Source organism: Pan troglodytes, chromosome 4, assembly GCF_028858775.2.
Source record: "Pan troglodytes isolate AG18354 chromosome 4, NHGRI_mPanTro3-v2.0_pri, whole genome shotgun sequence".
NCBI lineage: Eukaryota > Metazoa > Chordata > Mammalia > Primates > Hominidae > Pan > Pan troglodytes.
In genome coordinates this window covers 7,802,586-7,829,019 of record NC_072402.2, presented here as the reverse complement: position 1 = coordinate 7,829,019, position 26,434 = coordinate 7,802,586, and the positions used below count along the sequence as shown (strand labels likewise).

The 26,434-nt window shown below is 38.9% G+C and overlaps 1 long non-coding RNA gene across 1 annotated transcript in view; it reads right to left on the bottom strand.

The window, feature by feature from the left end:
* Positions 1–26,434, bottom strand: part of LOC107974611 (uncharacterized) — a 141,739-nt gene that overhangs the window by 22,149 nt on the left and 93,156 nt on the right. The window contains exons 2-3 of the long non-coding RNA XR_001717457.3: positions 8,158–8,204; positions 5,945–6,169 (exon numbers count right to left, since the gene is read on the bottom strand). This is a non-coding gene — a long non-coding RNA (uncharacterized LOC107974611). The remainder of the gene's footprint in view (positions 1–5,944; positions 6,170–8,157; positions 8,205–26,434) is intronic.

Here is a 26,434-nt window from a genome sequence, read left to right as displayed (position 1 = left end):
AAGATATGGACTGGTGGAATTGATTTAGAAAACAGGATCCAACCATATGCTGCCTGCAAGAAACCCACCTAAAGGGTAAAGACATTTACAGACTCAAAGTAAAAGGGTGGAAAAAGAAATTTCATGCAAATTGAAGCTAAAAGTGAGCAGGGGTACCTACGCTTTATCAGATAAAACAGCCTTTGAATCAACAACCATGGGAAAATACAAAGAAGATAATTATATAATGATAAAGAAATCAATTCCATGAGAAGACATAACAATCCTAAATATAAATGCACCCAACACGAAAGCACCCAGATTCATATAACAAATACTACTAGACCTAAAAAAAGAGATAGACAGCAATACAATAGTAGGAAAAAACTTCGACATCCCACTGGCAGCACTAGACAAATCATTGAGACAAAACATCAACAAAGAAAATCCAGATTTAAATTGTACTCTAGACCAAATGGACCTAACAAATTTTTACAGAACATTCTACAAAACAACCACAGAATATACATTCTTTTCATCTGCACATGGAACTTTCTCCAAAACAGACCATACACTAGACCACAAGGTAAGTCCAAATACATTTTTTTAAAATGAAAATTATATCAAATATCTTCCTGGACCACACTAAAATAAAACTAAAAATCAATACCAAAAGGAACTCTCAAAACTATAGCAATAAATGAAAATTAAACAACCTGTTCCTGAATGATGATTGGGTCAATGATGAAATTAAGACAGAAAGTAAAAAGTGTTTTTAAATGAATAAAAATAGAGACCAAATATACCAAAATCTCTGAGATACAGCAAAAGCAGTGCTAAAAGAATTTTATAGCACTAAATGCTTACATTAAAAAGATAGAAAGATGACAAGTTAACAATCTAATGTTGCACCTAAAGAAACTAGAAAAACAAGAGCAAATCAAACCCAAAGCTAGCAGGAGCAAAGAAATAACAAGGATCAGGGCAGAACTAAATGATATTCATACAAAAGAAAAGGATCAAGAAAATGAAAAGTTACTTCTTTGAAAAGATAAACAAAATTAATAGGCTACTAGCTAGATTAGCCAAGAAAAAAAGAAAAGATTCAAATAAGCACCATCAGCAATGATAAAAATGACATTATAGCTGATGCCACAAAAATACAAAAGATCATCATCAGAAAATACTATGATCATATCTACACACGCAAACTAGAAAACCTAAAGGAAATGCATAAATTCTTAGCAACATACAACTTCCCAAGATTAAACAAGAAAGAAACACAAATCCTTAACTGACCAATAATGAGTAGTGAAAATAAATCAGTAATAAAAGATCTCCCAAGAACAATAAAAAGAGCAAAGGACCAAATGGATTCACAGCCAAATTTTACTAGATGTACAAAGAACTGGTACCAATCCTACTGAAAGTATTCCCAAAAAAATCAAGGAGAAGGGAATCCTCCCTAATTCATTCTGTGAAGCCAGCGTCACCTTGATACCAAAGCTAGACAAGGACACAACAACAACAACCAAAATCTATAGGCCAACATCCCTGATAAATACAGCTGCAAAAATCCTCAAAAAAAAAAAAAAAATACTAGCAAACCAAATCCAACAGCACGTCAAAAAGATACACCATGATTGAGTGGTATTTATTCCAGGAATGCAAATATGGTTCAACATATGGAAATCAATAAATATGATTCAGCAAATAAAAATAATTAAAATTTAAAACCATATGATCCTCTTAATAGACGCAGAAAAGTATTCAATAAAATTCATTATCCCTTCATGATAAAACCCTCAACAAACTAGACATCAAAGGAAAATACCTTAAAGTAATAAAACGTATACATGACAAATCCACAGCCAATATCATATTAAATGGGGAAAAGTTGAAAGCATTCCCCCAAGAACTGGAGCAAGATAAGAATGCTAGCTTTTACCACTCCTATTCAACATAGTACTAGAAGTTTTAACTAGAGCAATCTAGCAAGTGAAAGAAATAAGAGTCACTGTTTGCTCCATGATACAATCTTATACCTAGAAAACTCCAAAGACTCCTCCAACAGACTACTAAGTTTTATAAATGACTTCAGTAAAGTTTCAGTATACAAAATCAATGGTATTTTTATACATCAATAAAGATCATGCTCAGAACCAAAACAAAAGCTCATCCCATTTACAATAGCTACAAAACAATAAAATCACTAGAAATACATTTAACCAAGTAGGTGAAAGATCTCTATGAGAAGAACTACAAAACACTGATGAAAGTAATAGTGGATGACACAAACAAATGGAAAATCATTCCATGCTCATGGATTGAAAGAATCAATATCATTAAAATGACCATATTATCCAAAGCCATCCACAGATTCAATGCAATATCTATCAAATTACTAGTGTCATTTTTCACAGAATTAGAAGAAACAATTCTAAAATTTATATGGAATCATAGAAGAGCCTGAATAGCCAAAGCAATCCTAAGCAAAAAGAACAATACGGAAGGCATTACATTACCTGACTATAAATTATACTACAAGGCTACAGTAATCAAAACAGCATGATACTGTGCATAAAAATAGACACATAAATCAGTGGAACAGAATAGCAAACCCAGAAATAAAGCCACATACCCTCAACCAACTGATATTCAACTAAGTTGAAGGATACCTTGTGCAAAGGACACCCTATTTAATAAACAGTGTTGGGAAAATTGGATAACCATGTGCAGAAGAATGAAACTGGATCCCTATCTCTAACTATATACAAAAATTAACTAAGATGGATTAAATACTTAAATGTAATACCCAAAACTATAAAAATTCCAGAAGAAAACCTAGGAAAAATTCTTCTGGACATTGGCATAGGCAGGTAATTTATGACTAAGACCTCAAAAGCAAGTGCAACAAATGTAAAAATAGGCAAATGAGACTTAGTTAAAATAAAGCTTCTGCAAAGCAAAAGAAATAATCAACAGAGTAAACAGACAACCTACAGAACTGGAGAAAATATTTACAAACTATTCATCCAACAAAACCCTAATATCCAGAATGTACAAGGAACTCAAACTACTCAACAAGAAAAAAAAAACCCTATTAAAAAGCAGGCAAAAGCCATGAAAAGACATTTTTCAAAAGAAGACATTCAAGCAGCTAACAAACATAAGAAAAAATGCTCAACATCACTAATCATCAGAGAAATGCAAATTAAAACTACAATGAGATTTCTCCTTCCACCAGTCAGAATGACTATTATTATAAAGTCTAAAGACAACAGATGGTGGGGAGTGTGCAGAGAAAAGGGAACAACTGTACACCATTGGTGGGAATGTATATTAGTACAATCTTTATAGAAAAGAGTATATCACAGCCCTATTCACAATTGCAAAATCTTGGAATCAACCTAAGTGTCCATCAACAGAGATTTGGTAAAGAAAATATATATATAAATTTTGTCTGAATTATTAAAACTCTTGTCTGAATTCATATTCCATTATATATATATATATGGAACAGTATTCAGCCATAAAATAACAAAATCATGGTTTCTGCAGCATCATGGATGGAACTAGAGGCCATTATTCTAAGTAAAATCACTCAGAAATGGGAAGTCAAATGCCACGTTTTCTTCTGTAAGTGGGAACTAAACAATAGGTACACATGGACATACAGAGTAAAATAATAGACACTGGAACTCTGAAGTTGGGAAGGTAGGAGAGAGGTGAGGGTTGAAAACTACCTATTGAGTACGGTGTTCATTATTTGGGCAATGGGTACAACTAAAAGCCAAGACTTTGCCACTACACAGTATATCCATATAAAAAAACTGCACTTGTATCCCCTAAATGTATAACAACAAAACAATAAAATGGGGAAAATGATACTATACAAACAAGAGGGCTTCAAAAAGTTCATAGAAAATGTGCATTATAAAAAAATCTATGCATGTATTTCAAAATTTTTTGCACCAAAATAAACTCATACTAACTTGTTATTACCTCACTGAATAGGATCTAGTTTGAGGCATTAGGAAGCATAAGGTATCAGTTTGAAAAGATTCCCTATCAAAGCAACATAAATTCTGCTAAAACTGGAGCAAAAACAAACACCAAATTTATAGTGAAGCTGGGGTTGAAGAATGGTAAAATCATTGACACTTTACAAAAAGCTTATGGAGGCAAGAGTCCCAAAGAAATCAGCAGTTTATAAATAGATAGCTTATTTTAAGAAGACACAAGATGATGCTGAAAATGCGGCCCACAGAATCAGACCATTCACATCAATTTGCAAGGAAACAATTTAACTTTTTATGCCTTAATTGAAGAGCACCAATGATTAACAGCAGAAACAATAGCCAACATTATAGACATCTCAATTGGCTCAGTTTACACAATTCTGGTTAAAAAATTAAAGTTAAACCAACTTTCTACTCAATGGGTGCCAGAACCATTATGCCCAGGTCAACTGCAGACAAGAGCAGATCTTTCAATGGAAATTTTAAACAGGTGGTATGAAGATGCTGAAGCTTTTCTTTGAAGAATTGTAAGAAGAGATGAGACAAGGCTTTACTCATATGATCCTGAAGACGAAGCAAAATCAAAGCAATGGCTACCAAGAAGTGGAAGTGGTCCAGTCAAAGCTAAAGCAGACCAGTCAAGAGCAAACATCATGGCAACAGTTTTTTGTGATGCTCAAGGCGTTTTGCTTGTTGGCTTTCTGAAGGGCCAAAGAATGATAGCATCTGCTTATTATGAGAGTGTTTTGAAAAAGCCAAAATGTTAGCAGAAAAACGCCTGGGAAAGCTTCACCATAAAGTTCTTCTCCATGACAACAATGCTCTTGCTCAGTCTTCTCATCAACAAGGGCAATTTAGCAACAGTTTTTCTGGGAAGTCATTAGGAATCTACCTTACAGTTCTGATTTCGCTCCTTCTGACCCTCAGTTCTTTAGGGATGAACTAAATAGCTGGTATTATTGCTTACAAAAGTGTCTTGAGTTTGAGACCGGGCTGAGCAACACAGTGAGACCCCGTTGCTATAAAAATAAAAAAATTAGCTGGATGTGCCTAAGCACACCTGCAGTCTCAGCTACTTGGGAGGCTGAGGTAGGAGAATTGATTGAACCCAGGAGGTTGAGGCTGCAGTGAGCTATGATTGCACCACTGCACTCCAGCCTGGGCAGCAGAGTGAGACCCTGTCTCAAAAAATAATAATCATAATTGTCTTTACCTTGATGGAGCTTATGTTGAATAATAAAGTTTATATTTTTTATTTTTATCTTTTAATTATATTTTCCATTAACTTTTTAAAATCCCCTCATTTAAGAGGGTTCTTTTGAGAATTAAATGAATTAATTAATGTAAATGCTTATAAGAATGCCAGGCATTTATTAAACACTGTATAAACCTCAGCTATTATTATTAAGATCATATATACTTGTAAGACAGGTGATTAACTTGTTAAAAGTAACTTGTGGAAGTTCCAGATTGCTGATAAATTAGCACTGGGAATTACCATATTTTATATACGTGCCTTGCTATTTTTCAGATCTGGGAGAAAGCACAAAATTCGTCTAAGAACAACTTTCTAATAACTTATTATGATTGACAGAATCTTCTTGGAATAATCCAGTGGCTGACTAGTCATCTGACCAACTGATAAATGCAATTTGTAATCAATAACAAGCATCCTCCAGTTGATGTAATTTACAATGTTATTTGTTAGCTGGATGAGTTTGGAAAAGTTACGTAACCTCTCTGAACATCTGTAAAATTGAGATGTGGTATGTGGCATCACAGATGGACAATTATATGAAAACTGTAGAGTCTGGATGTGGTCGTTCACACCTGTAGTCCCAGCCACCCAGGAAGCTGAGGAAAAAAGATTGCTCAAGTCCAGGAGTATGAGTCCAGCCCTGGCAACATAGTGAGACCTCGTATAGTCCATGTAAGCCACTTACCAGCTTCTAGTGGATAGATTCATCACCAGATAGTCCTGATTTGAACTCTCAGTTCTGAAGAAGTCAGGGATCCCTGTTGTATAACTGCCCCAGAGATGGTGAACTGTTACGGGAACTCTTCACATCATAAGTGTCTTCATTGGAGCCAACCCGTCTTCCTCCTTTCCCTTGGGAAATGATTGCTGCTATATTACTCAGAGTCCAGCCAGGGAAACAGAAACCACTCTAAATATGTACAACAACAAAAAGAGGATTTAATTCGGGAGAATGGTAACTTGATAATGAAAGAAGTTGAGAGGCCAACAGGACATTGTGGGGAGACCCAGCTATTGGCAAACACATGAAGTCACTCCCACCGCTAGGCTTGGCTGACCTAGGGAGGAGGCAACACTGTGAGTCCAGAGACAGGAGTGGGGCCACCAAGGCCTCTCTGGTGGGATCTGGTGCTGCAGTCAAGGCTGAGACCACACCTGTTCTCTTCTTTCCACCCTTTTATCTCCTGCCATTGGCTGAACTAGGTCAGGAGCCATCTAAGCTGCCTCCAAGGCAGAGACTGAGGATGTGGAGGAGAACAGGCAATGGGATGGGACTGGGGGGAAACGGATAAGGGCTGGAGGATTGCCTGCTTACACTGTTAAATCAGTACAAACCCCTGTTCACCACAAAAGCCACACTGTGGAAACAGAAAGCTTCATTCAGTAGGTAGAGGTGTACAGGATAGATTTTATGTAGGAAAAAAATGTTATATATGGCAGCAAAGGCCTGATGGGATTTTATGCTTGATCTTTCAGCTCAGATTTGGATTTTTCAAATGTTTAGGGTAAATATAACCTTAAAGAACTACAAAATTGTTCTTTTCTGGCTTCTAAAATGGTGTCAACAAAATATTCAATTAGTCTTTATTTTATAGAGGTGGCTAGCTTCCTGTAGATAAAAGTGTATAGAAATGATTTTCTGGTGGTTTACAGTGCTTTTACAGTGGTTTCTAGAAATGTATTTTCAAGCACTTTAGTTTTTTCCATAAAATATATAGGTTGGTCTAGATGCGTGCAAAGTCGACTCTTTCAAAAAGTTAGTTCCCCCATGCCTTGCAAATTCTTGTAATCTACTATTGCTTTGTAATGATTCATCCCTTTGGTAATTCAATATTTATTCTTTAGCTTTGTTTGATATACAAATATGAATAAGAAATCTGCTGCCATAAAAATGTATAGTTTATTTAGCAAGGAATGTAGGACAAAAGAACAAGAAAATTATGACGTGAAAGTATAGTAAGGTAAAAAAGCAAGAAAATCCTAACATTTTCGACAATGTGGAACAACCAAGAGGACACAGGTTGAGTGAAATAAGCCAGGAATAGAAAGACAAACACCACATGATCCTCATATATGGAATCTTAAAAAAACAAATTCATAGAAGCAGAAAGTAGAATGGTAGTTACCAGAAGCTGGGGGTGGGGAGAGACTGGGGAGAGGTTGGTCAAAGGATACAGAATTTCAGTTAGACACGGCCAACAAGTTACATAATCTCTCTAAGCCTTTCAGCATGATTTGTGGTGATAATTAGAGAATATGAAGCATCTACTGTAGGCCCCAACCTCCATTGTAAATACTTAAACAATGGAATACTTAAAAGATTCTGTAGAGATGGGAATTTTTATGTGTTTGTTGTGTATGGGAGAAATGAAGACCAAGAAAGATTTGGTTTCTCTAAACATATTATAAAATACTAACTGGTTCTTGATGCATAATCAACCAAAAATATTCAAGTGTGGCCACAGAGATTTCTTGGTAACTCCTTCCTAGTGCTGGATAGGGTGTAGGGCTATGAAGAAGGACACTGCACATCTCTCTGCATGAAATGGGAGAATCTCTCATGGGGTCAGAACAGGAAAGCTTCCTTCTGGGGAACTAGGTCCTTTGCACCCGGTGGACCTGACAAATTGACGCCACCATTTAATGGAATAGGCTGGACTCTGCAGGCTACAATCCTGGAAACAAATAATTTTTGCAAATAGGCTTAGCCAGTTCTCCCTGTGCTGTGTATGAAAGATACCTTGGATGGATTCCAAAGATTTTGGGTTCCTTTCGGGTATTAGAACAGTCTCATTATCAGATATCATAACATTAATAAAATCTAAAAAAAACCCTGTTTTTCGTTCACTTTTCTCTACACCAAAGAGAGGAAAATGTTTAGTCTTTTCTAGAATTTACCTTGCTGCTTCTCTTTTTTCATTCGATCCGCCTTCAGGATATAGGGTCTGGGATAAGAGAAAGAAGAAATAGAAAAACATTAATACAAGACATTTTATTCAGCTGGTGCTTTTTAAAAATTATCTTGGCTACCAAAGGCTGTCAGGAGAGACATACCAAGGGTTCCCACCTCCTTGGGTGCTTGTGTCACTCTTTGTAGACACCCCTCTAGGAATCACAAACCTACGCAGTCTCATGAGCCAAGTGACGTCACCTCAGCAGGCCTCTCTCAATGCTCTCTCAGCACCTCCCCGCTGAGGTCCCACCACACAGGCCCCTTGCACAGGCTCTTTCAAGGCTCCTTGGCTGCCCACCTTCCCAAGGCATAGCAGAAAAGGTAGCTTTCGCTGCAGCCCTCTTACCTGGAACCTCCATTGTAACAGCTCCACAGCCAGCTTTCCACCTTCAGTTTCTGGAGGCAAAGGGTAGATCCCAGTGTCTACACCCCCCAAACTTGGAGTGGGGGCACCAGTTCAGCTATTGTGCTACATTTGAATAGCACCGTTTGAACAGGGTGGACTTGGAATAACCCATGGCTCAGCAGGCATCCAGCCAGGATGAGATGCTATCCTTCCTTTTTGCAAGCCCCTCTCCTTCTCCCTCCTACCCCCATGTCCATCTTTTGGCTTGGGAAGCCTGGGAAGACACGAACTTTGGAAGATGAAAGAAACAATGTCAACTTTCTACCTCTTCAAATGAATTTCTTCCACTGAAGCCTTGGTCTTCTCTTAGGTGGTTATTGGGGATGGTGTTCATGAGAACCAAGTTGGCCATCGCTGGGCAATTTGGTAGGAAAGTATCCAGTGCTTCCCTTTAGAATGTGGGCTAACTTATTACCCCACTATTCTCGGCTTCAAGACATCAGACAAAATTCAGGACAGCAAAAAGCTCTCAGTCTATGTTTGATTGCATTAGAAATGTACAAATTTTTCACTGCAGAAGCAAGAAAGCACAAAAATTCTGCAGCTCCCTGGGAGTAATGGTTTCACGCCTGGAGGGCTTTGACTGCTGAAGGCCTCGCCATTTTCTCTTTGCCTTATTTTTCCTGCAGCTCAATGTCATCATTTATTTGTCTTTAATCTGTTGTTTCATGATCCTAAGTTGAAATAAGGTAGGATTTAAATAAGTCCATAAATGTGACCACTAAATTTCAATCATCGGTTTTATAAAGCATAAATGAAGAATACAGCTATTATTATCTCCACTTTACAGGTGAGGACCTGGGGTAAAGTTAGTTTAAGTGAGTTGCTCGAGGTCACCAAGCCAGTGACTGGCATTCCAGATACAAACACTTTCGAGCTCTGGAGTCTGTGCCCCCAACTCTGTAATATAAATACAACTTAAAAGGAAAAATAAATGAGACACGGCCTTGATTATGTGCCTGACTCCATTGGGGCAGGTCTTGCTATGGAATGCTGTCCTTGTAGCATATTTGTTAAAACTTAGGTGCCCATAAAAGCATGAATTTAGCTTGAATCCTATTCCCTCTGTTGAGAACCCTTCCAGAGACTTAACTGAATACATAAAGTCTCCCTGGAAATCCATGGCCCTTTTATCCCTCCTGAGAGAGGTCAGGAGCTCCAGGGCACAGCTTATCAAGTCAAATGCTCCAAGTCGCAGAACTTATGTGGGCTAGCTTCCTGGGCAGGCGGTTGGGATGGGGTGTGGCAAACTGGGAGCAAAATTCTTTGTATTGTCGCAGGCTCAGTAATGAAGAAAGCTTGTTTTTCCACTTTCAGTATGGCTACTTTCATGTGAAATCTGTCTGCTTCTACATATATTTGGGAGAAGTTGAAAAATGGGGTATAATAAAATGTGCTTGGCATCTCCTAATTATTACAGCAAGAAGGTAAGAATAGGTTCTACCTGATCCAGATCTCCTTCCCACTTGCATTCTATTGAACGAATATCTACTTTATAGAAAAAAAAGAAAAACATTAAAAGCCAGCTCCCGGCTATCTGCAATATGACCTGGGTTGTTCAATTAATTTTTTTAAAAAATACACACGTCAGTTTTCTGGGGAAGTGGACAGAACATTTTTGTACGACTCAGGAATCTAGATTTTAGTACAGTTTCTTCCACTGACAGATGATACCTGTAACTTAATTGCTATGAGACTGGAATTCTCAAATGTAAAATAGGAGAGAAGGACCAGGTCCAAGATTTTCAACTTTCTTTAACATCTATTTGAAAAATTTCAATCTTACAGAACAGTTGCAACTATAGTACAACTATATAAGCTCCAGGGTCCCATTTGCCTGGATTCATAGACTATTTATATTGTCACATTTGCTTCTTTCTCCTTATATAATAACAACAATAATAATGGGAGTATATAATTATTAATATTTGACAAACTACGTGAGAGTAAGTTAGAGATCTTTTGCCTTTTAGGCCAAATACCCATACTTCTGTGTACATGAACAAGAGCAACCACTTCCAGAACCATAATGCAATTATCAAATTCAGAAAAATTTACATCAACATCATGGTGAGTGTAAATTAACCATAAGCCCAGCTGTAAAATTCCTCTCTTTGTACTCTTTATTTCTCAGACCAGCCGACACTCAGGGAAAACAGAACCTACATTGAAATATTGGGGGCTTTAATTCACAATCCATATTCAAATTCCACCAAATGTCTTAATAATGTACGTTGCAGCAGTTTTCCCCAGTTCTTAGTGGAGCCCAGGATCTCACTTTGGTATCAGTTGTCTTGCCTCCTTGATCTCCTTTAGTCTGAAGCACTTTCTCCTAATTCTTGGTCTTCCATGACATTGACCTTTTCGAAGAGTGCAGAGCAGAGATTTTATAAAACAGTCCTCAGTTTGAGTCAGTCTGAGGTTTCTTCATGCTCAGGTGGCACTGAGCATTTTGGGTGAGAAGACAGTGGGAGTGAAGATGTCTTTCCTGTACATCTCTTCAGGAGGCGGAAAGGCCAGTTTGTCTTGTTGGTGACATTCACTTTGCTGACTTGGTTAGAGAGGTGTCTACTGTGTTTCTTCACTGCAGAGTTAACATTTTTCCCTTTATATAAGTAGTAATTGATCCATGTGAAGACACCGTAAGGCTGGGTTCATATTCTTTCCTCATGAAACGTGCATCAATGACTTAAGCTTTCTTTGATGAATCATGCAGGTAGCAATCAGTCTCGTGATGGATGTATAGATTTTTTTCATCCTTTCTTCTACATTTAAATATTGGTCTTCTGCTATAGGAAGAAGTTTCTCCTGTCCCATTTAGTGACTTATTGACCTGTCTATTTATTTTTTATCATTATGGACTTATGGTTCAAATTTTGATACAGACATGTTTTTAATTAATTACATAATGGACTGGCTCCCTAGTGAAGAAAAACACACACAGACACTAGCCAAAGTGCATATTTTTCTGGTGCTAATGGATCTTTGAAGTTTATTCATGGCCCAAACCCTCAGGTACCTTGAACTTTGTATAGTGACATTTCTGCCTCTACAATGCAATGATACTTCTGTCCCTGTTGAAATGACTTGAAAGGAAGCAGATAGTTGGCTTCAGTTATAAAAGTTTCTTAGAATTATGGTTTCCAGCTTCATCCATGTCCCTACAAAGGACATGAACTCATCATTTTTTATGGCTGCATAGTATTCCATAGTGTATATGTGCCACATTTTCTTAATCCAGTCTATCATTGTTGGACATTTGGGTTAAAAACCAAATAACGCATGTTCTCACTCATAGGTGGGAATTGAACAATGAGAACACATGGACACAGGAAGGGGAACATCACACACTGGGGCCTGTTGTGGGTTGTGGGGAGGGGGGAGGGATAGCATTAGGAGATATACCTAATGTTAAATGACGAGTTAATCCGTGCAGCACACCAACATGGCACATGTATACATATGTAACTAACCTGCACGTTGTGCACATGTACCCTAAAACTCAAAGTATAATAATAATAATAAAAAAGTTTCTTAGAAAGCAGGCTATTTGGTTTTTTCAGTGAATATTGCTGCAAAAGTGCTTTCATCCGTACCTTAAAAGCTTTGCAGTTTGACTTTAACGCTCAGAAAGTTAGAGAAACCCTCCCTTTGGCTCCTCCTTCAACCTCCTTCAAGCCTCAGCTTTTGGGTCCCTGTTGCTTGGAGAATGGCGTGTGCAGGCTCTGTTGATTCTATCACAGATATGTGAGGCTCCAAGTCATGTTTCATCCTCAGGCTGTCTACTGCAGGAGACGGCAGGAAGAGATCTCCCAAGAGTGACCTCCACAAACTATGTCACATTTATGTGAAAGAAGGAACAATATGGTCAATAGTAGAAGTAATTAGTGTCTCAGGCTCTGCAAATAGACCTTATTTCCAGCCCCAGGTAGAAGTAGAAGTCTCTAGCCTCTGCCAGATAGGCCTAAGCCCTAAGTCTTCATTTGCTCACATGGGTAATGGGGATCATAACTGCGTCCCTGCATTGGGTGGTAGCATGTAGCAGGCACGCCGTGGATGATACCCTTGGAGCCTTGTTTGCCCCATGCCTGGGGCCTCCCCGCTGTACATTGTGTGTGGGCAGCTCAGCCCAGCCCTGTTCATTTTGGAAGGTTCACCTGGACCTCAGCTCCTGGTCCATGTCTCATTTCCACTGCCTGGATTGCTGTGAGGCTTACATCAAATGAGCCAAGTTTTGGTCCTCAGCCCTTCAAATTCAGCTCCTCCTAGCTTTGCTAAGTGGTAAATAGCTAATCTGAAGAAGAAATCTAAATCATCCAACTTCTGCTGCTCCTTTCCTTGTTCAACCCAAAGGAGTGGAGGTGGCCATTGTAGTGTCAGGAGGGCAGGCTTGCAGCCGTGGAGGGGGAAGATTTGGGGACTGGCAGTGACTCAGCCTCATGGGATGCAGGGTCCCCGCCTCATGGGATGCAGGGTCCCCACTTGATCATTCAATCTTTGAATGTCTCTTTCCTTCCTTTCTTCCATCAGCAAACATTTACGCAGAGAAACTATGTGCTGGTAAGTATATGAAGTACCAGTTCTGGCTCCTTATATTAAGGAAAAAATATCAACTATAAATATAGTAATGACTTCTTTGAGAAAAATTAAGCAGGTTCTATGCTCCTTGAAGCTTTATCAATGTCAAGAAATTATGGAATATAATTTCTAGAAATGCCGTATGGTTCTACATTACTATGTATTGTTCAGATCACTTTACTGTTCCTAATTTTTTTCCTATCAAAGATGATTTTGGATAATCATCTCATTATCTTCATTATTATAATATTCTTACTATTTTAGCATAAGGAGCAGAAATTTCCACTGCCCACACTTCCTCTCATTGGCAGAAATTTCCTGCTTCTCTGACAAAGTAAAATGAGAAAAGAAAGGGAAAGACTACGGAGGAAGACTGGCGCTGGGGAGCATCAGTGTGCCTTTGAAAGCAAATGATTCATTTAAGAAGATATCCTCAAGTAATAAGCACTATACTAGGTGTCTAAATTACCCAAAGTGTGAATTCAAGTATCTCTCTCTCTCTCTCTATATATATATATATACACACACACATATATATACACACATATATATACATACCATACACACACACACACACACACACACATATATATACACATACCAATCAAAAGATGAGATTATATTACCTATTTTTTTATTATTATACTTTAAGTTCTGGGGTACATGTGCAGAATGTGCAGGTTTGTTACATAGATATACACAGGCCATGGTGGTTTCCTGCACCCATCAACCCGTTGTCTACATTAGGTATTTCTCCTAATGCTATCCCTTGTCTAGCCTCCCACCCCCCGACAAGCCCTGGTGTGTGATGTTCTTCTCCTTGAATTCAAGTCTTTACTTCCAGATTATTCACTCCTTGATTAAAAAATACATGTTATTATGTCAGAGAAATTCAGAATCAGATAGAGTCCACACCATATTCGCTGAGGATGGACTGTGGTAGTTGGTGGAAAGGAGGAACCTTTTTTGGAAGATGTGGTGGGGTGGGGGTGGGAGTGGAGGAAGGGGTTGGGGGTGGGTGATGAGAGAACTCATGACTTGGAGTTAAATTAACATCTGGCTCAGTCACTTGATAGTATTGCTACCTTAAAATGGGGACAAAATGTCCTATGCCTTTACTACATGGACTACTTGTAAAAATCAAATGAGGCAATGTGGGATGTTTATATAAACGTTAATGTGATGGACAAATATAATAACTTTTAGGAAGGGTTTTTAAATTCCGGAGAAATACCATATGATCGCCATATGGCCATAACATTGTGTGCTTTATGTCCACTCAAGGTGAAGAATTACAAATGACATTCCCTGCAAAAATTTGCACATGAATGAGTTTGTTCTAGAAAACATGCCATATTAAAGTGTTTTAAGACAATTGGATGAAACTGGTGTTCATCCACTAGTGGACTAATCACTCAGCACTGATGGAATTTCTACTATCATCTAAATACCAGGCTAGGATTCAGAAAGCACAGGACAAGTGTCAGATGAGGACAGACAGCAAGAGAGGAAGTGTAATATGGCTTGATTACTAGGGACACGGCCTTAGGGTAGTGGTGGAACTCCAGGAAGATTTCCTGAGGGAGTGAGGCTGGCACAGAGACAGTATTTGAACTGAGAAGGGAAGGAGTGAGAGAGTGCCTGAGAAGAGGAGTGAGAGAGTCAGAGGACATGTGGTGGCCTGAGCTGTGATTCCCGGTAGGAGAAGTACCATGAGCACCAACCAAGGTGAACTTAACAGTCCCCTTAGCTCAACTAAACTGCAGACAGGTTTCTTCCTTACTCTAGACCCCTGGCCTTTCTTTTCTCAGAGCATTTACTTTAGAAATCTTGCCTCTATACATTTTTTTCTACCCCTTTCAAATGCAGACCTTCTCCCAGTCTCTTGCTAGTTTTACAACCCAGAAAATGTCTTCCCGGTGGATCTTGGAGCTAGGCCTTTGAAATGTAATCACTAAGAAAGATAGGGCTCCTATCTCCAGTCTCCTTGCGAGGACAGAACCCTAACTTCAATAAGCACCAATTAGCAAGCACAGATGGCCTCATCACATCAACCAGCCTCTCTCCCTGATAGACACTTTCAATACTTTTCTGCTGACTCACCCCAGAGTTTAAAAACTTTCCCACCTTATGTTGCAATGGAGTTGAATTCAATCTCTCCCATTGCAATAGTCATGAATAGTCTTCCTTGCCCATTTAACTTGACTGGTGCAACTTTTCTTAGACAATGCCCACGGCCCTGGCCTACTCCTTTTGTTCATCACAGGAAGCAGAACATTCTAGATGGCAAATGTTTTATCTGCAAGCTGCCTATTCTTCCAAGTCAGCAGGAGCAATGCCCACTGGTGCCCTGGATCCTTGCTAATTACATTGTTCTGCCAACTGAAGACAGCACTATCTGCTGCACTGCAACACATGGGAACTCAGGCAAGCTTCTGGGCCACAGCACTGGTCGGGGAGAAGCTCATATCCTGCACTCTGGGGCTGAGCCCCTGCAGAAATCCTGGATCATTATTAGCAGAAATCACAACACCACTCTCATTTGAATTGACCACAAGCCAGGAGGCCAATGGTTTACCAACTCCCTGGGCTGGATCTGACATCTAGTTCACTTTGGCATAACATCACTGGCATCGTTTACGGAAAAAAAAAAATGAGGAGAAATTAGAGTTTGTATGAAGTCCTTCCTGAGCTTTAAGGCTTTCAGAATCTAATTCCTATCTACAAGTAAAGAAAGCCCAATGTGTAAACTATTTGCAGGCATGACTTTGAGGTTAATTCAGAAATTGGGTGGCATATAACATCTTGATCAAAAGTGAAAAGTAGGTAAGACTTATGGGTCTGCATTTTTATACTAAGCTTTCCCATTAAGGAAGAAGTCTTAAAAATTCTAGAAGTAATATCAAGGAGAGAAAAAAATGAAAAAGATCTTAAGAAACAGGGTTTTCAAAATTTACTAGAAGAGCTTCTTTATAAATCATATTTATAAGCATATTAGGGAATTTTAATCAACTCAGTCAAATTTCCTCTGTGATCCACATGAGTTTTGTCTTATCAAACAACTCACTAATTCAAACCACTAGATAAAAAGGTCGCAATTGAAATTTCATTAAAATTCAGTTTATGTGTATACACATACACTGTGTATCACTAAAGATTTATGTTGAACATGAATTTAGTGGGATCTCTTAGAAATTCATGTTTAATATTTCCTTCAGTGGTGTAAACAAGATATCAATTCAGAGTGTGAGTGGAAGACACCAATACTAAATAAGAGAATGGCAGAACAGTTTGTCGGCATCACCACATCCTTTTGTAAAATTTTGATGCTGAAATAATCAAAGAGAATGACCTTGAAATCAAAATATCTGATGTTGTCTACCATGAGGAAGGTGACGGCAGAAAGCAGCAAGCTGAAGGGCTGGGGCTGCTTCAGTGTGCACTGCCTCAGTTTCCTCATTTGTTAAAAGTAGATATTAAAAGTCCCTATCACAGTTGTGTTTTGTGAGAATGAACTACATGTGATTACAGTTAGCATGGGTAAGGTGTTTGGAACAATTCCTGGCACATTATAGATGCCCAATAAAGGTTAGCAATTACATGATTTTTGTTAACTACTGAAATCCTGTTATGGGCTACAACACAGACACTTCCAAGTTCCTTCATGAGTCCTCTCACCATTGTACACTTAGATAAGTATATGCCTGGACACTGGAATTATTTGTGTGTGTGTGTATATATATATATATATATATATATATATATATATATATATATATATATATTTGAACAAAGAAGGAAGACACTATCTACGTCTTCACAGACACATAATGTCAGTGTGGTGGGGAGTGCTGGGTCTCCCCAGTATCTGATCTGCCTTTTTACCCTTAGTAAAATAAAGAATTAAGATTTCTGGCTGTGTACACAGCTGCCAAGTTTAAAGACCACATTTCCCAGCCTCTCTTAGGCTAGGGATGACCATATGAGTAAGTTGTGGCCAAAAGGAGGTAGGAGAAATGTTTTGTTCAACTTCCTGGAAGTGTTCTTAAAATCGAGGGCTCACTCTTCTTCACCTGCTTTCTCCTTCCTGTGGAAGGAGCCCCAGCAGTGTGCAAACAAGCCAGGGATGAACAGTCATCAGGGAGGAAAGGTCTGGGTCCCTGATGACCACAGAGAGGCTGGTAGTCTGTGGCTACTTATATTGGGTCTTCGTTATGCAAGATTTTAAAAATCTTGTTTAAGCCACAGTTTTATTATTACTTTTGCTTGACTTTTTAATAATTTGCAGCTGAACCTAATCCTCCTAGCAGACACTGTCTTTTTCAAACTGTAGTAAAGCATTCCATTTCCACCTTGCTTGAATAAATTCCTTGCATTTATGCAGTCATACTACTTGGTAAAGTAATTTTAACCAGTGGGCATAAATAAATATATATCACTTATGATATCTTTCTTAGTTCTGTTGCCAAAGATAGACCCAAGCATGTGAATTCTTACAACTTATGGCTTTATTTGTCATGGAAATATGACATATCACTTTTCTTTTTATTACTCTTATCTTTCCAGGAGATTATGGGAGTGATGGATGACCTTATCTTTGAATAAATGAATATTGGCTTTAAAATTAAATTTTAAGTGGAAAAGGATGATGGTGTGTTATATAGAGAACTTAGTGAAATAAGAAAAAGTTTTTTTGAAAAAAATGATTGAAGTTTAGTTTATCTATAGGTAGACAGTGATTTATAAGTGCGCAAAAATAAAAAAGATACCCAATAACTCAATTTGTAGGTAATAAACATTGACTACAATCTCCAAAAGAAAGAAAAATTCGTAATTAGTGAAGATATATTTAGGTCTATGGTTATTCCAGATGGCAGAAGAAAAAGCAAAATAATTCAAATCAATGTAAAAAAGAAATAGAAAGTGGGTGAGGCCTATGAATCCTGAGGCCAGCTGGCAGGAAATCACTGTGACATAGCACTACCTTGGCCTCACAGCAGAAGCTGATGCTGAAGGGATGATGAGCATGGGTTATTTGGTCCATGGCCAGTGGGTAAGAGCCGTGAGAGGAAGAAAGGTCAGTCCACTGTTACCATAAGAAAAATGGGGAAGAGTGATTAAAACAGCATTACCATTCCCCTCAACTTAACTAAACTTTCGACAGGTTTCCTCTTGACCCTAGGCTTCTTGCCTCCTGATATGATTTGGCTGTGTCCCCACCCAAATCTCATCTTGAATTCCCACATACTGTGGGAGGGACATGGTGGCAGGTAATTGAATCATGGGGGCAGGTCTTTCCCATGCTGTTCTCATGACAGTGAGTAAGTCTCATGAGATCTGATGGTTACTGTAAGAGGAATTTTTCCTGCAAAAGCTCTTTTTGCCTGCTGCTATCCACGTAAGATGGGACTTGCTCCTCCTTGCCTTCCACCATGATTGTGAGGCTTCCCCAGCCATGTGGAACTGTAAGTCCAATTAAACCTCTTTCTTTTATAAATTGCCCAGTCTTGGATATGTCTTTATCAGCAGTGTGAAAATGGACTAATATACCTCCCTTTTCTTTGAGCATTTATTTGAGAAAACTTGCAATTTTAAGTCCTTTCTCTGCCCCTTTGAGATGTAAATCTTCACCCAGCCTCTTGCCAGTTTTGCATCCCATTCTGTCTTTCCCAAGGACATGCAACTCATCCTTTTGAAATGTAATCATCAAGGAAGATATCATCGACCCTATCTCCCAGTCTCTGTGAAAAAGCAGGAGACTAAATTTGATAAGTACCAATTAGCAAACACAAATGGTCAAATTTCACTAATCAACTTATTTCCTCCCAACCTTGAGTACTTCACTAGCCCATCTCAGCACTTAACTCCCTCCTTTGTTTCCAGTGTTGAATTGAAGCTCTCTCCTCTGTTGTAATCATTTTGAATAAAGTATTCCTTGCCTGTTTAACTGGTTCAGCATAATTTTTCTTTTATAAGCCAAACACAGAGGAATGAGGACAGAGAGAGATAAACAGAAAATTATAACAAACATGGATGAGCTGTAGCTCCTGCGGTCGCTGGAGCTGCTTAGATTCTGACATGCTTGTAGTTCTATGTTCCAGGGCCTGGGCTTCCAGGGCTGTCAGGGATGCTGGTTTGTTCAGCTACATCTGCCTTGACAAGAGGAAGCCCCATATGAAAAAAACAACATTTCCCACATCACTGGGCTACTCACAATATATAACTGCCCTGAAATATATAGCCACCACCTACCAGTGCATGATTCAGAAAGCTAGAAGACACTTTCCCAAAGAATGCAGTTGGCATTGGCTTTGAGAAAAAATGCCCCAATTTTTAAACATTGATGGATTGGAACTTTTGTGCTCTGTAACTGGGTTACGGTGCCTCAGTGGCATGGAGAGATAGAGCAGTAATAAGAAGAGAGGAATTGGGAGTTAGAATAGCCGGAGTGGTGTGCACAGGAAAAGAATCACGCCTTGGTCTCTTCATTTGTGCATTCCTTACAGTGTCCATTGGTGCAGTAGTTACAATTCCATCCCCAGTTTGTTCTTCAGTGGTGCACTCAGGTGCTCAGCAGTTAACTTAGTTGACCTGCTGGTGGCTAGTGATCAGCCTGGTCTTTTGAATCACCCTGGATTCCAAGTCACCAGTGCTTTGTAATGGGGTTACCTGACTAGACATAAGAGGGACCTCAACCAGCACTGGTGTTTCTGGGTGACCCTGGTGGATGGTGGCTGTGTGGCCAGAATTGAGTTTTTTTTGACAGGCTTCCTGTGGCAACTTACTATCCTTAGCATATTGATAGCCATCAGCCATTGTTGGTTATATCTGCTCATTGATACGCACCAGCGGTTTAAACCTACATAATCTTTTACCTGTGTTGGAATCTGAAAGACCAGTGTGTATAATCAGAGGCTTATCATAAAGTAATATCCAGCTAGGACTACCGGTACCTTTTCCTTCTAGCTGCTGGGAATTGAAGGAATAATATCTCACAATAATTTCTGCTCAGATTTTCTTTTTCTCAGCTATAGTTTCTAATGCTGTCGATCTTCTGAAACTTTTTTCCCTTTCCTGGCTACCTCGAAAATGAATTTTTGTGTTCACAATCTATAAATCAAAGATTCCCCTAGTCATTACCTGAAAGTGTATGGGTACTTGAGAGGAACAAAAAGTTTCCCAGTGCTGAAAGGGTATCCTTCAGCCCTCAACAGAGCAATAAGGCACTAATTGATTCCTTAATAAGTTCCCTGCACCCTAAATCTACTAAGGAAACTAAGGAGTCTATGCAAAAAAAAGACCTCTATTTAAAGATGGCATTAATGTATCCCCAAATTATTTTTGGAACTTAGCCCCTTTGGAATATCTCTTTTCCTACTAGAAGAAAGGCTTGGTGCTTGTAGGCAAGGCTTAAACAGGTGGTGAGTTTAGGATCAATCCTGCCATTGAATTGTCATGTGATCAAAGGTGAGCTATTTAGACTGTAGGTATCTATGAAGACTTTGGCATGGGGCCCAGTTTGGTTTCTCAATACTCAAGCAATATGGGCAGAAATCAGGTATTTTTAAAATGCCCATCTCTTGGCAAAATTCAACCAAAATTTGTTTCATTGAAAGAATTTGAACACATTGAAGGAGAGTCCACCTCACTGAAAAATGTCCATACATTTTTTTCTGAAATATTAAATCCTGAAATAAAAGGTAGTCATAAATCAATCTCAATAGCTTCATGTAGAAACACTAAATAACAACTTTAAAATTGACATCACCTGATATCCAATTCTGTGAGTAGAAAATAATCATAAGCAATAGGATAGGCAAATCCTTTGCCTGAAAACAGGTGCATGTTTTAACTTCCCCGGAGACCAAGGATCTGGCTGGTTTGTCTCCCCCAACTTCTCCCTTACCTCATGATCTTCGGTAGCTTATTCTAGTATTTTGGCCAACTAATTGTCAGAAAGTTCCTCCTTAAGTTTAATCTGTGTTTCTTCTATTTTAATTTAAACATTATTTGGATTTATTTTAGCTGGTAAATAAATATCTGTCTGAGATTTCTTAGCCCGACATAACGAAGTACAATAGACTTGGTGGCTTAAACAACAGAAATTTACCTTCTCACAGTTCTGGAAGCTGGACTTTCAAGATCAGAGCACCAGTAGGGTTGGTTTCTGGTGAGTGCTGACACAGCCTTTTCTCTGTGCAAGCAGGCGGAGAGCAGGAGATCAAGCTTTCTGGTGTCTCTCTTCACATGGGCCCACTAATTCTGCCAGAGCAGAGCTGTACCCCCATGGCTTCATCTAACTCTAATTACCCTCTAAAGGACCATCTTTAAATATCATCACATTGGGAGTTAGGACTTTAACACATAAATTTACATTTAGTCCATAACATCATCCTATCTCTGTATTTCTTTCCTTTAGGTTTAATAAATCAGAAATTCTAAATATTTCAGAAGACTTACTTTATATTCTTTGAAAAAAAATAATTAATGACTTTCTCTTAGTCCTGTGTATTTCTTTCACCTTTTTAAACATGTGATGCTGCACAACTATATTTAACACATATATACACAAACACATATGCGTGTGTACTGTCTAGCTAGCACCCAAGAAAAAATGATAAATTTGGATTCATATTGTATTGGTTACATCAAAATAACCCCCAGACAAATATAAAAAGACAATTTAAAAAACTAAACCTTAAAGCCAGGCACGGTGGCTCATGCCTGTAATCCCAGCAATTTGGGAGGCCGAGGCAAGTGGAGAATCTGAGGTCAGGAGTTCGAGACCAGCCTGACCAACACGGTGAAAACCCCTCTCTACTAAAAACAAAAAATTAACCAGGCGTGATAGTGCATGCCTGTAATCCCAGCTACTTGGGAGCCTGAGGCAGGAGAATAGCTTGAACCCAGGAGGCAGAGGTTGCAGTGAGCCGAGATTGTGCCATTGCATTCCAGCCTGGGCAACAAGAGCAAAACTCTGTCTCAAAAACACAAAAGCAAAAACAAAAACACAACAACAACAACAAAAACTAAACCTTAAAAAGCACTAAGAGAATACAGAAATTTTTCTAAACTGACAGTTGAGGAGGATTTTAAGCAAAATTAAAAACTCAAATTGACAAAAGTTAGATGACATTTGTCATGAAAAGTTAAATAGACAACATGAAAAGTTAAAATTTACTGCATGACAAAAAAATGCCAGAAATAAAGTACAAAAAAAATTCAACTAAAAAGATATTTATAGCATATATTACACACAAAGAGCTGATATTTTTAAAACACAGAACTTTTACAGATCAGCAAGAACAAGAAACAATCCAATAGAAAAATGGGCAAAAGATGTGAAGAAATACTTTGTAATATACTTTTTAAAATTCAACCTCACTTATTAAAAAATAAAATAAAAACTAAAAGGGACATCATTTTCAATTATTAGATTATTAAAAACATTTGTTTCAATGTGACAAACGTTGGCAAAAGTATAGAGACATCTATTATTAGTATATGTTGCTAGCTGAAGCATTCATTAATGTTGCTTCTTGAAGAGTAATATTACAATACTGTATTATCATACTTTAGAAAGCTGGTATCCTTTGACTTGGTGACTGTCTCACAAGAGGTCATCCTGTGGACATGCTCACACATATGGGAAGGGATGCGGCCCAAGAACCCACGCTGGAGCATTGCCTGGAGTGGCAAAGACTAGAAATCATCACATACTCATCAATGTCTACCTGGTTTAGCAGTTAATTGCGTTTAGTGAAATACCATGCAACCTTTTAACAAATGAGAAAGGCTCGCTTTTTAAAATGTTTTACAGTGTGAAATAGGTTTTGTTCTAGTATTTTACATTAAAAACTAATGCATCAATTACAGCCTTGATGACACTTTCTGTGGAAAAGAATTCTATCCAGGAATATAACCAGCCTGAAACATCCTATACTCCTTGTTTCCAATTAAGCACATCTCAGAGTTATGAGTGTTATTGTCCTTAATTAGCACTTGTTCATGTCCCATCTGCCCAATGGATGAGACTTAGTGTATTGCTGAATGAATAGCAAATATGCATTCATTATTGTCGAGGGTCTATTTTGTATCCATTATTTTGTACTTTCCACAGAAACCTACATTTGCTGAATGCCCACTGCGTGCCAGCCCTTGCTAGATACATAATGCTAACACTAAAACAAAGAAAGGGAAGGCGTCATAAAAGTCCAGTTGGTAGCAATAACTCAATTTGAACAAAACTTCCCCAATAATTAGGTAATAAATAGGACTTCCTTGGGGAAATATTTTTGCACATCTCAATTTCCAAAGTTGGAAATAATAAAGTAATAATTATTTTAATAGCCAAAACAATAATTTTTCTTGTGTAATAATAATGGTATAATTAAAGACAGTTGGAAGTCATGAAACAACAAAACAGAATACTGAATTTTGCTTTGAGGTTCATTATTCACTCAAATTCTTTTTCTAAGGTTCAATTGGGCTTTTTTTTTTTGTTTTACTTCTTTTTCTTTTTTTTCTGAAAACAGCTAAGCTCAACTAGGTCAAGATGGTTAAAAAAAAATCATGTTTAGCCAGTTAGCCAGAATATTTGTTGAAAGTGAATTTTCTACCACCAAAAAATGCTGTGTAATACTGCATTTTTTAAAGTACATGGTATTTGGAATTTTATTTCCTGGAACAAATTCCCGGTGGAGGAAAGTCCCCATGACTTCTTTTTCACATTGCTCTGTTTTGACTCATTTACTTTTAAAAATACTGTCACTCTTACTAATGTAGAAATGTCTAAGTGTGGATTATGTTAATGTGAATTAGAGTAATTCTTGACATAAATTATCAGACAGCAAATAATGCAAAATAATGATTTAAATAATATGTATTATAAACTGGGTTAGCATTCCATTATTTTTATTTAAAAACTTAAATTTCTCAAAAGAATTAAGGAAATAAATTTGTTTTTTTAAAATGACAAAATTTGGAACCTGGAAAACTCCAAATTGTGTAGTGCTCTGTGGCTGTGCCCTTGGAGACGTGAACATCTAGATATATTTTTCAATAAAAAATGTAATTAGGAGACATCATAAAATCATTATATATTTGAGCTGACCGGAAGCAATTCTTTGTTCATTTTCTCGCTTGCACTCTGGGATATTAACCTTCAGAATATTTCCCAGCAGACTAAAGTCATTACTTTTATAGAAAAGGCCAATTCAGCTTAGCTGTGCAGCGTGGTTCTATATTTACCACTCAGTAGATGCAGCTCTGGGTGAAGCTGAGATGTTTAAAGGTGAATCAAACACTGTCAAGTCTGGTTAAAGGAGATGCATCACCCAGCAGGGTGCTTCTTCAAGGAGCAGCAGCAAAGCTCACGTGTCCAACCCTGCACTTTGTCACCCAAAATGTCTAGACAGGAAAGGCAAATACCGGGCTGAGGGGAACTACGTGTGAAGCTTCCTGTGGGACAAAAAGACCATGATGCTTTCAGCAGAGGCCAGGTGGCCTGAAAAGGGGTGCAAGTGGACGAGATTATGGATGTGGGGTAGTGGAGGAGAGAGATCAAGGAAAAGGTAGATTGAGACCCCCAGATCATAGGCCTGGGACTGTTGGATAGGCACTGGTGTTATTAACATCAGATTTCTAAAATACACTTGAAGGTACTAAAAGTCTCCAAATATTAGTAAACAAGTCAGTGGCAAATACAAAAAATCACTCCTACACTGTAGAACTGCCTCGTTGCCATCAGCCACATCTATACCAATCCTCAGGCATTGAAAATTGTCATCATTGAAAAAAGGGTGTAAGGGGAGGAGCCAAGATGGCCGAATAGGAACAGCTCCGGTCTACAGCTCCCAGCGTGAGCGATGCAGAAGACGGGTGATTTCTGCATTTCCATCTGAGGTATCGGGTTCATCTCACTGGGGAGTGCCAGACAGTGGGCACAGGACAGTGGGTGCACGCACCATGCACGAGCCGAAGCAGGGCAAGGCATTGCCTCCAAGGGGTCAGGGAGTTCCCTTTCCTAGTCAAAGAAAGGGGTGACAGACAGCACCTGGAAAATCGGGTCACTCCCACCCAAATACTGCGCTTTTCAGACGGGCTTAAAAAACGGCCCACCAGGAGATTATATCCCGCACATGGCTCGGAGGGTCCTACGCCCACGGAGTCTCGCTGATTGCTAGCACAGCAGTCTGAGATCAAACTGCAAGGCAGCAGCGAGGCTGGGGGAGGGGCACCCGCCATTGCCCAGGCTTGCTTAGGTAAACAAAGCAGCCAGGAAGCTGGAACTGGGTGGAGCCCACCACAGCTCAAGGAGGCCTGCCTGCCTCTGTAGGCTCCACCTCTGGGGACAGGGCACAGACAAACAAAAAGACAGCAGTAACCTCTGCAGACTTAAATGACCCTGTCTGACAGCTTTGAAGAGAGCAGTGGTTCTCCCAGCACGCAGCTGGAGATCTGAGAATGGGCAGACTGCCTCTTCAAGTGGGTCCCTGACCCCTGACCCCCGAGCAGCCTAACTGGGAGGGACCCCCCAGTAGGGGCAGACTGACACCTCACATGCCCGGGTACTCCTCTGAGACAAAACTTCCAGAGGAACGATCAGACAGCAGCATTCGTGGTTCACGAAAATCCACTGTTCTGCAGCCACTGCTGCTGGTACCCAGGCAAACAGGGTCTGCAGTGGACCTCTAGCAAACTCCAACAGACCTGCAGCTGAGGGTCCTGTCTGTTAGAAGGAAAATTAACAAACAGAAAGGACATCCACACCAAAAACCCATCTGTACATCACCATCATCAAAGACCAAAAGTAGATAAAACCACAAAGATGGGGAAAAAACAAAGCAGAAAAACTGGAAACTCTAAAAAGCAGAACGGCTCTCCTCCTCCAAAGGAAAGCAGTTCCTCACCAGCAACGGAACAAAGCTGGAGGGAAAAGGACTTTGAGGAGCTGAGAGAAGAAGGCTTCAGACGATCAAATTACTCCGAGCTACGGGAGGAAATTCAAACCAAAGGCAAAGAAGTTGAAAACTTTGAAAAAAGTTTAGAAAAATGTATAACTAGAATAACCAATACAGAGAAGTGCTTAAAGGAGCTGATGGAGCTGAAAACCAGGGCTCGAGAACTACGTGAAGAATGCAGAAGCCTGAGGAGCCAATGCGATCAACTGGAAGAAAGGATATCAGAGATGGAAGATGAAGTGAATGAAATGAAGCGAGAAGGGAAGTTTAGAGAAA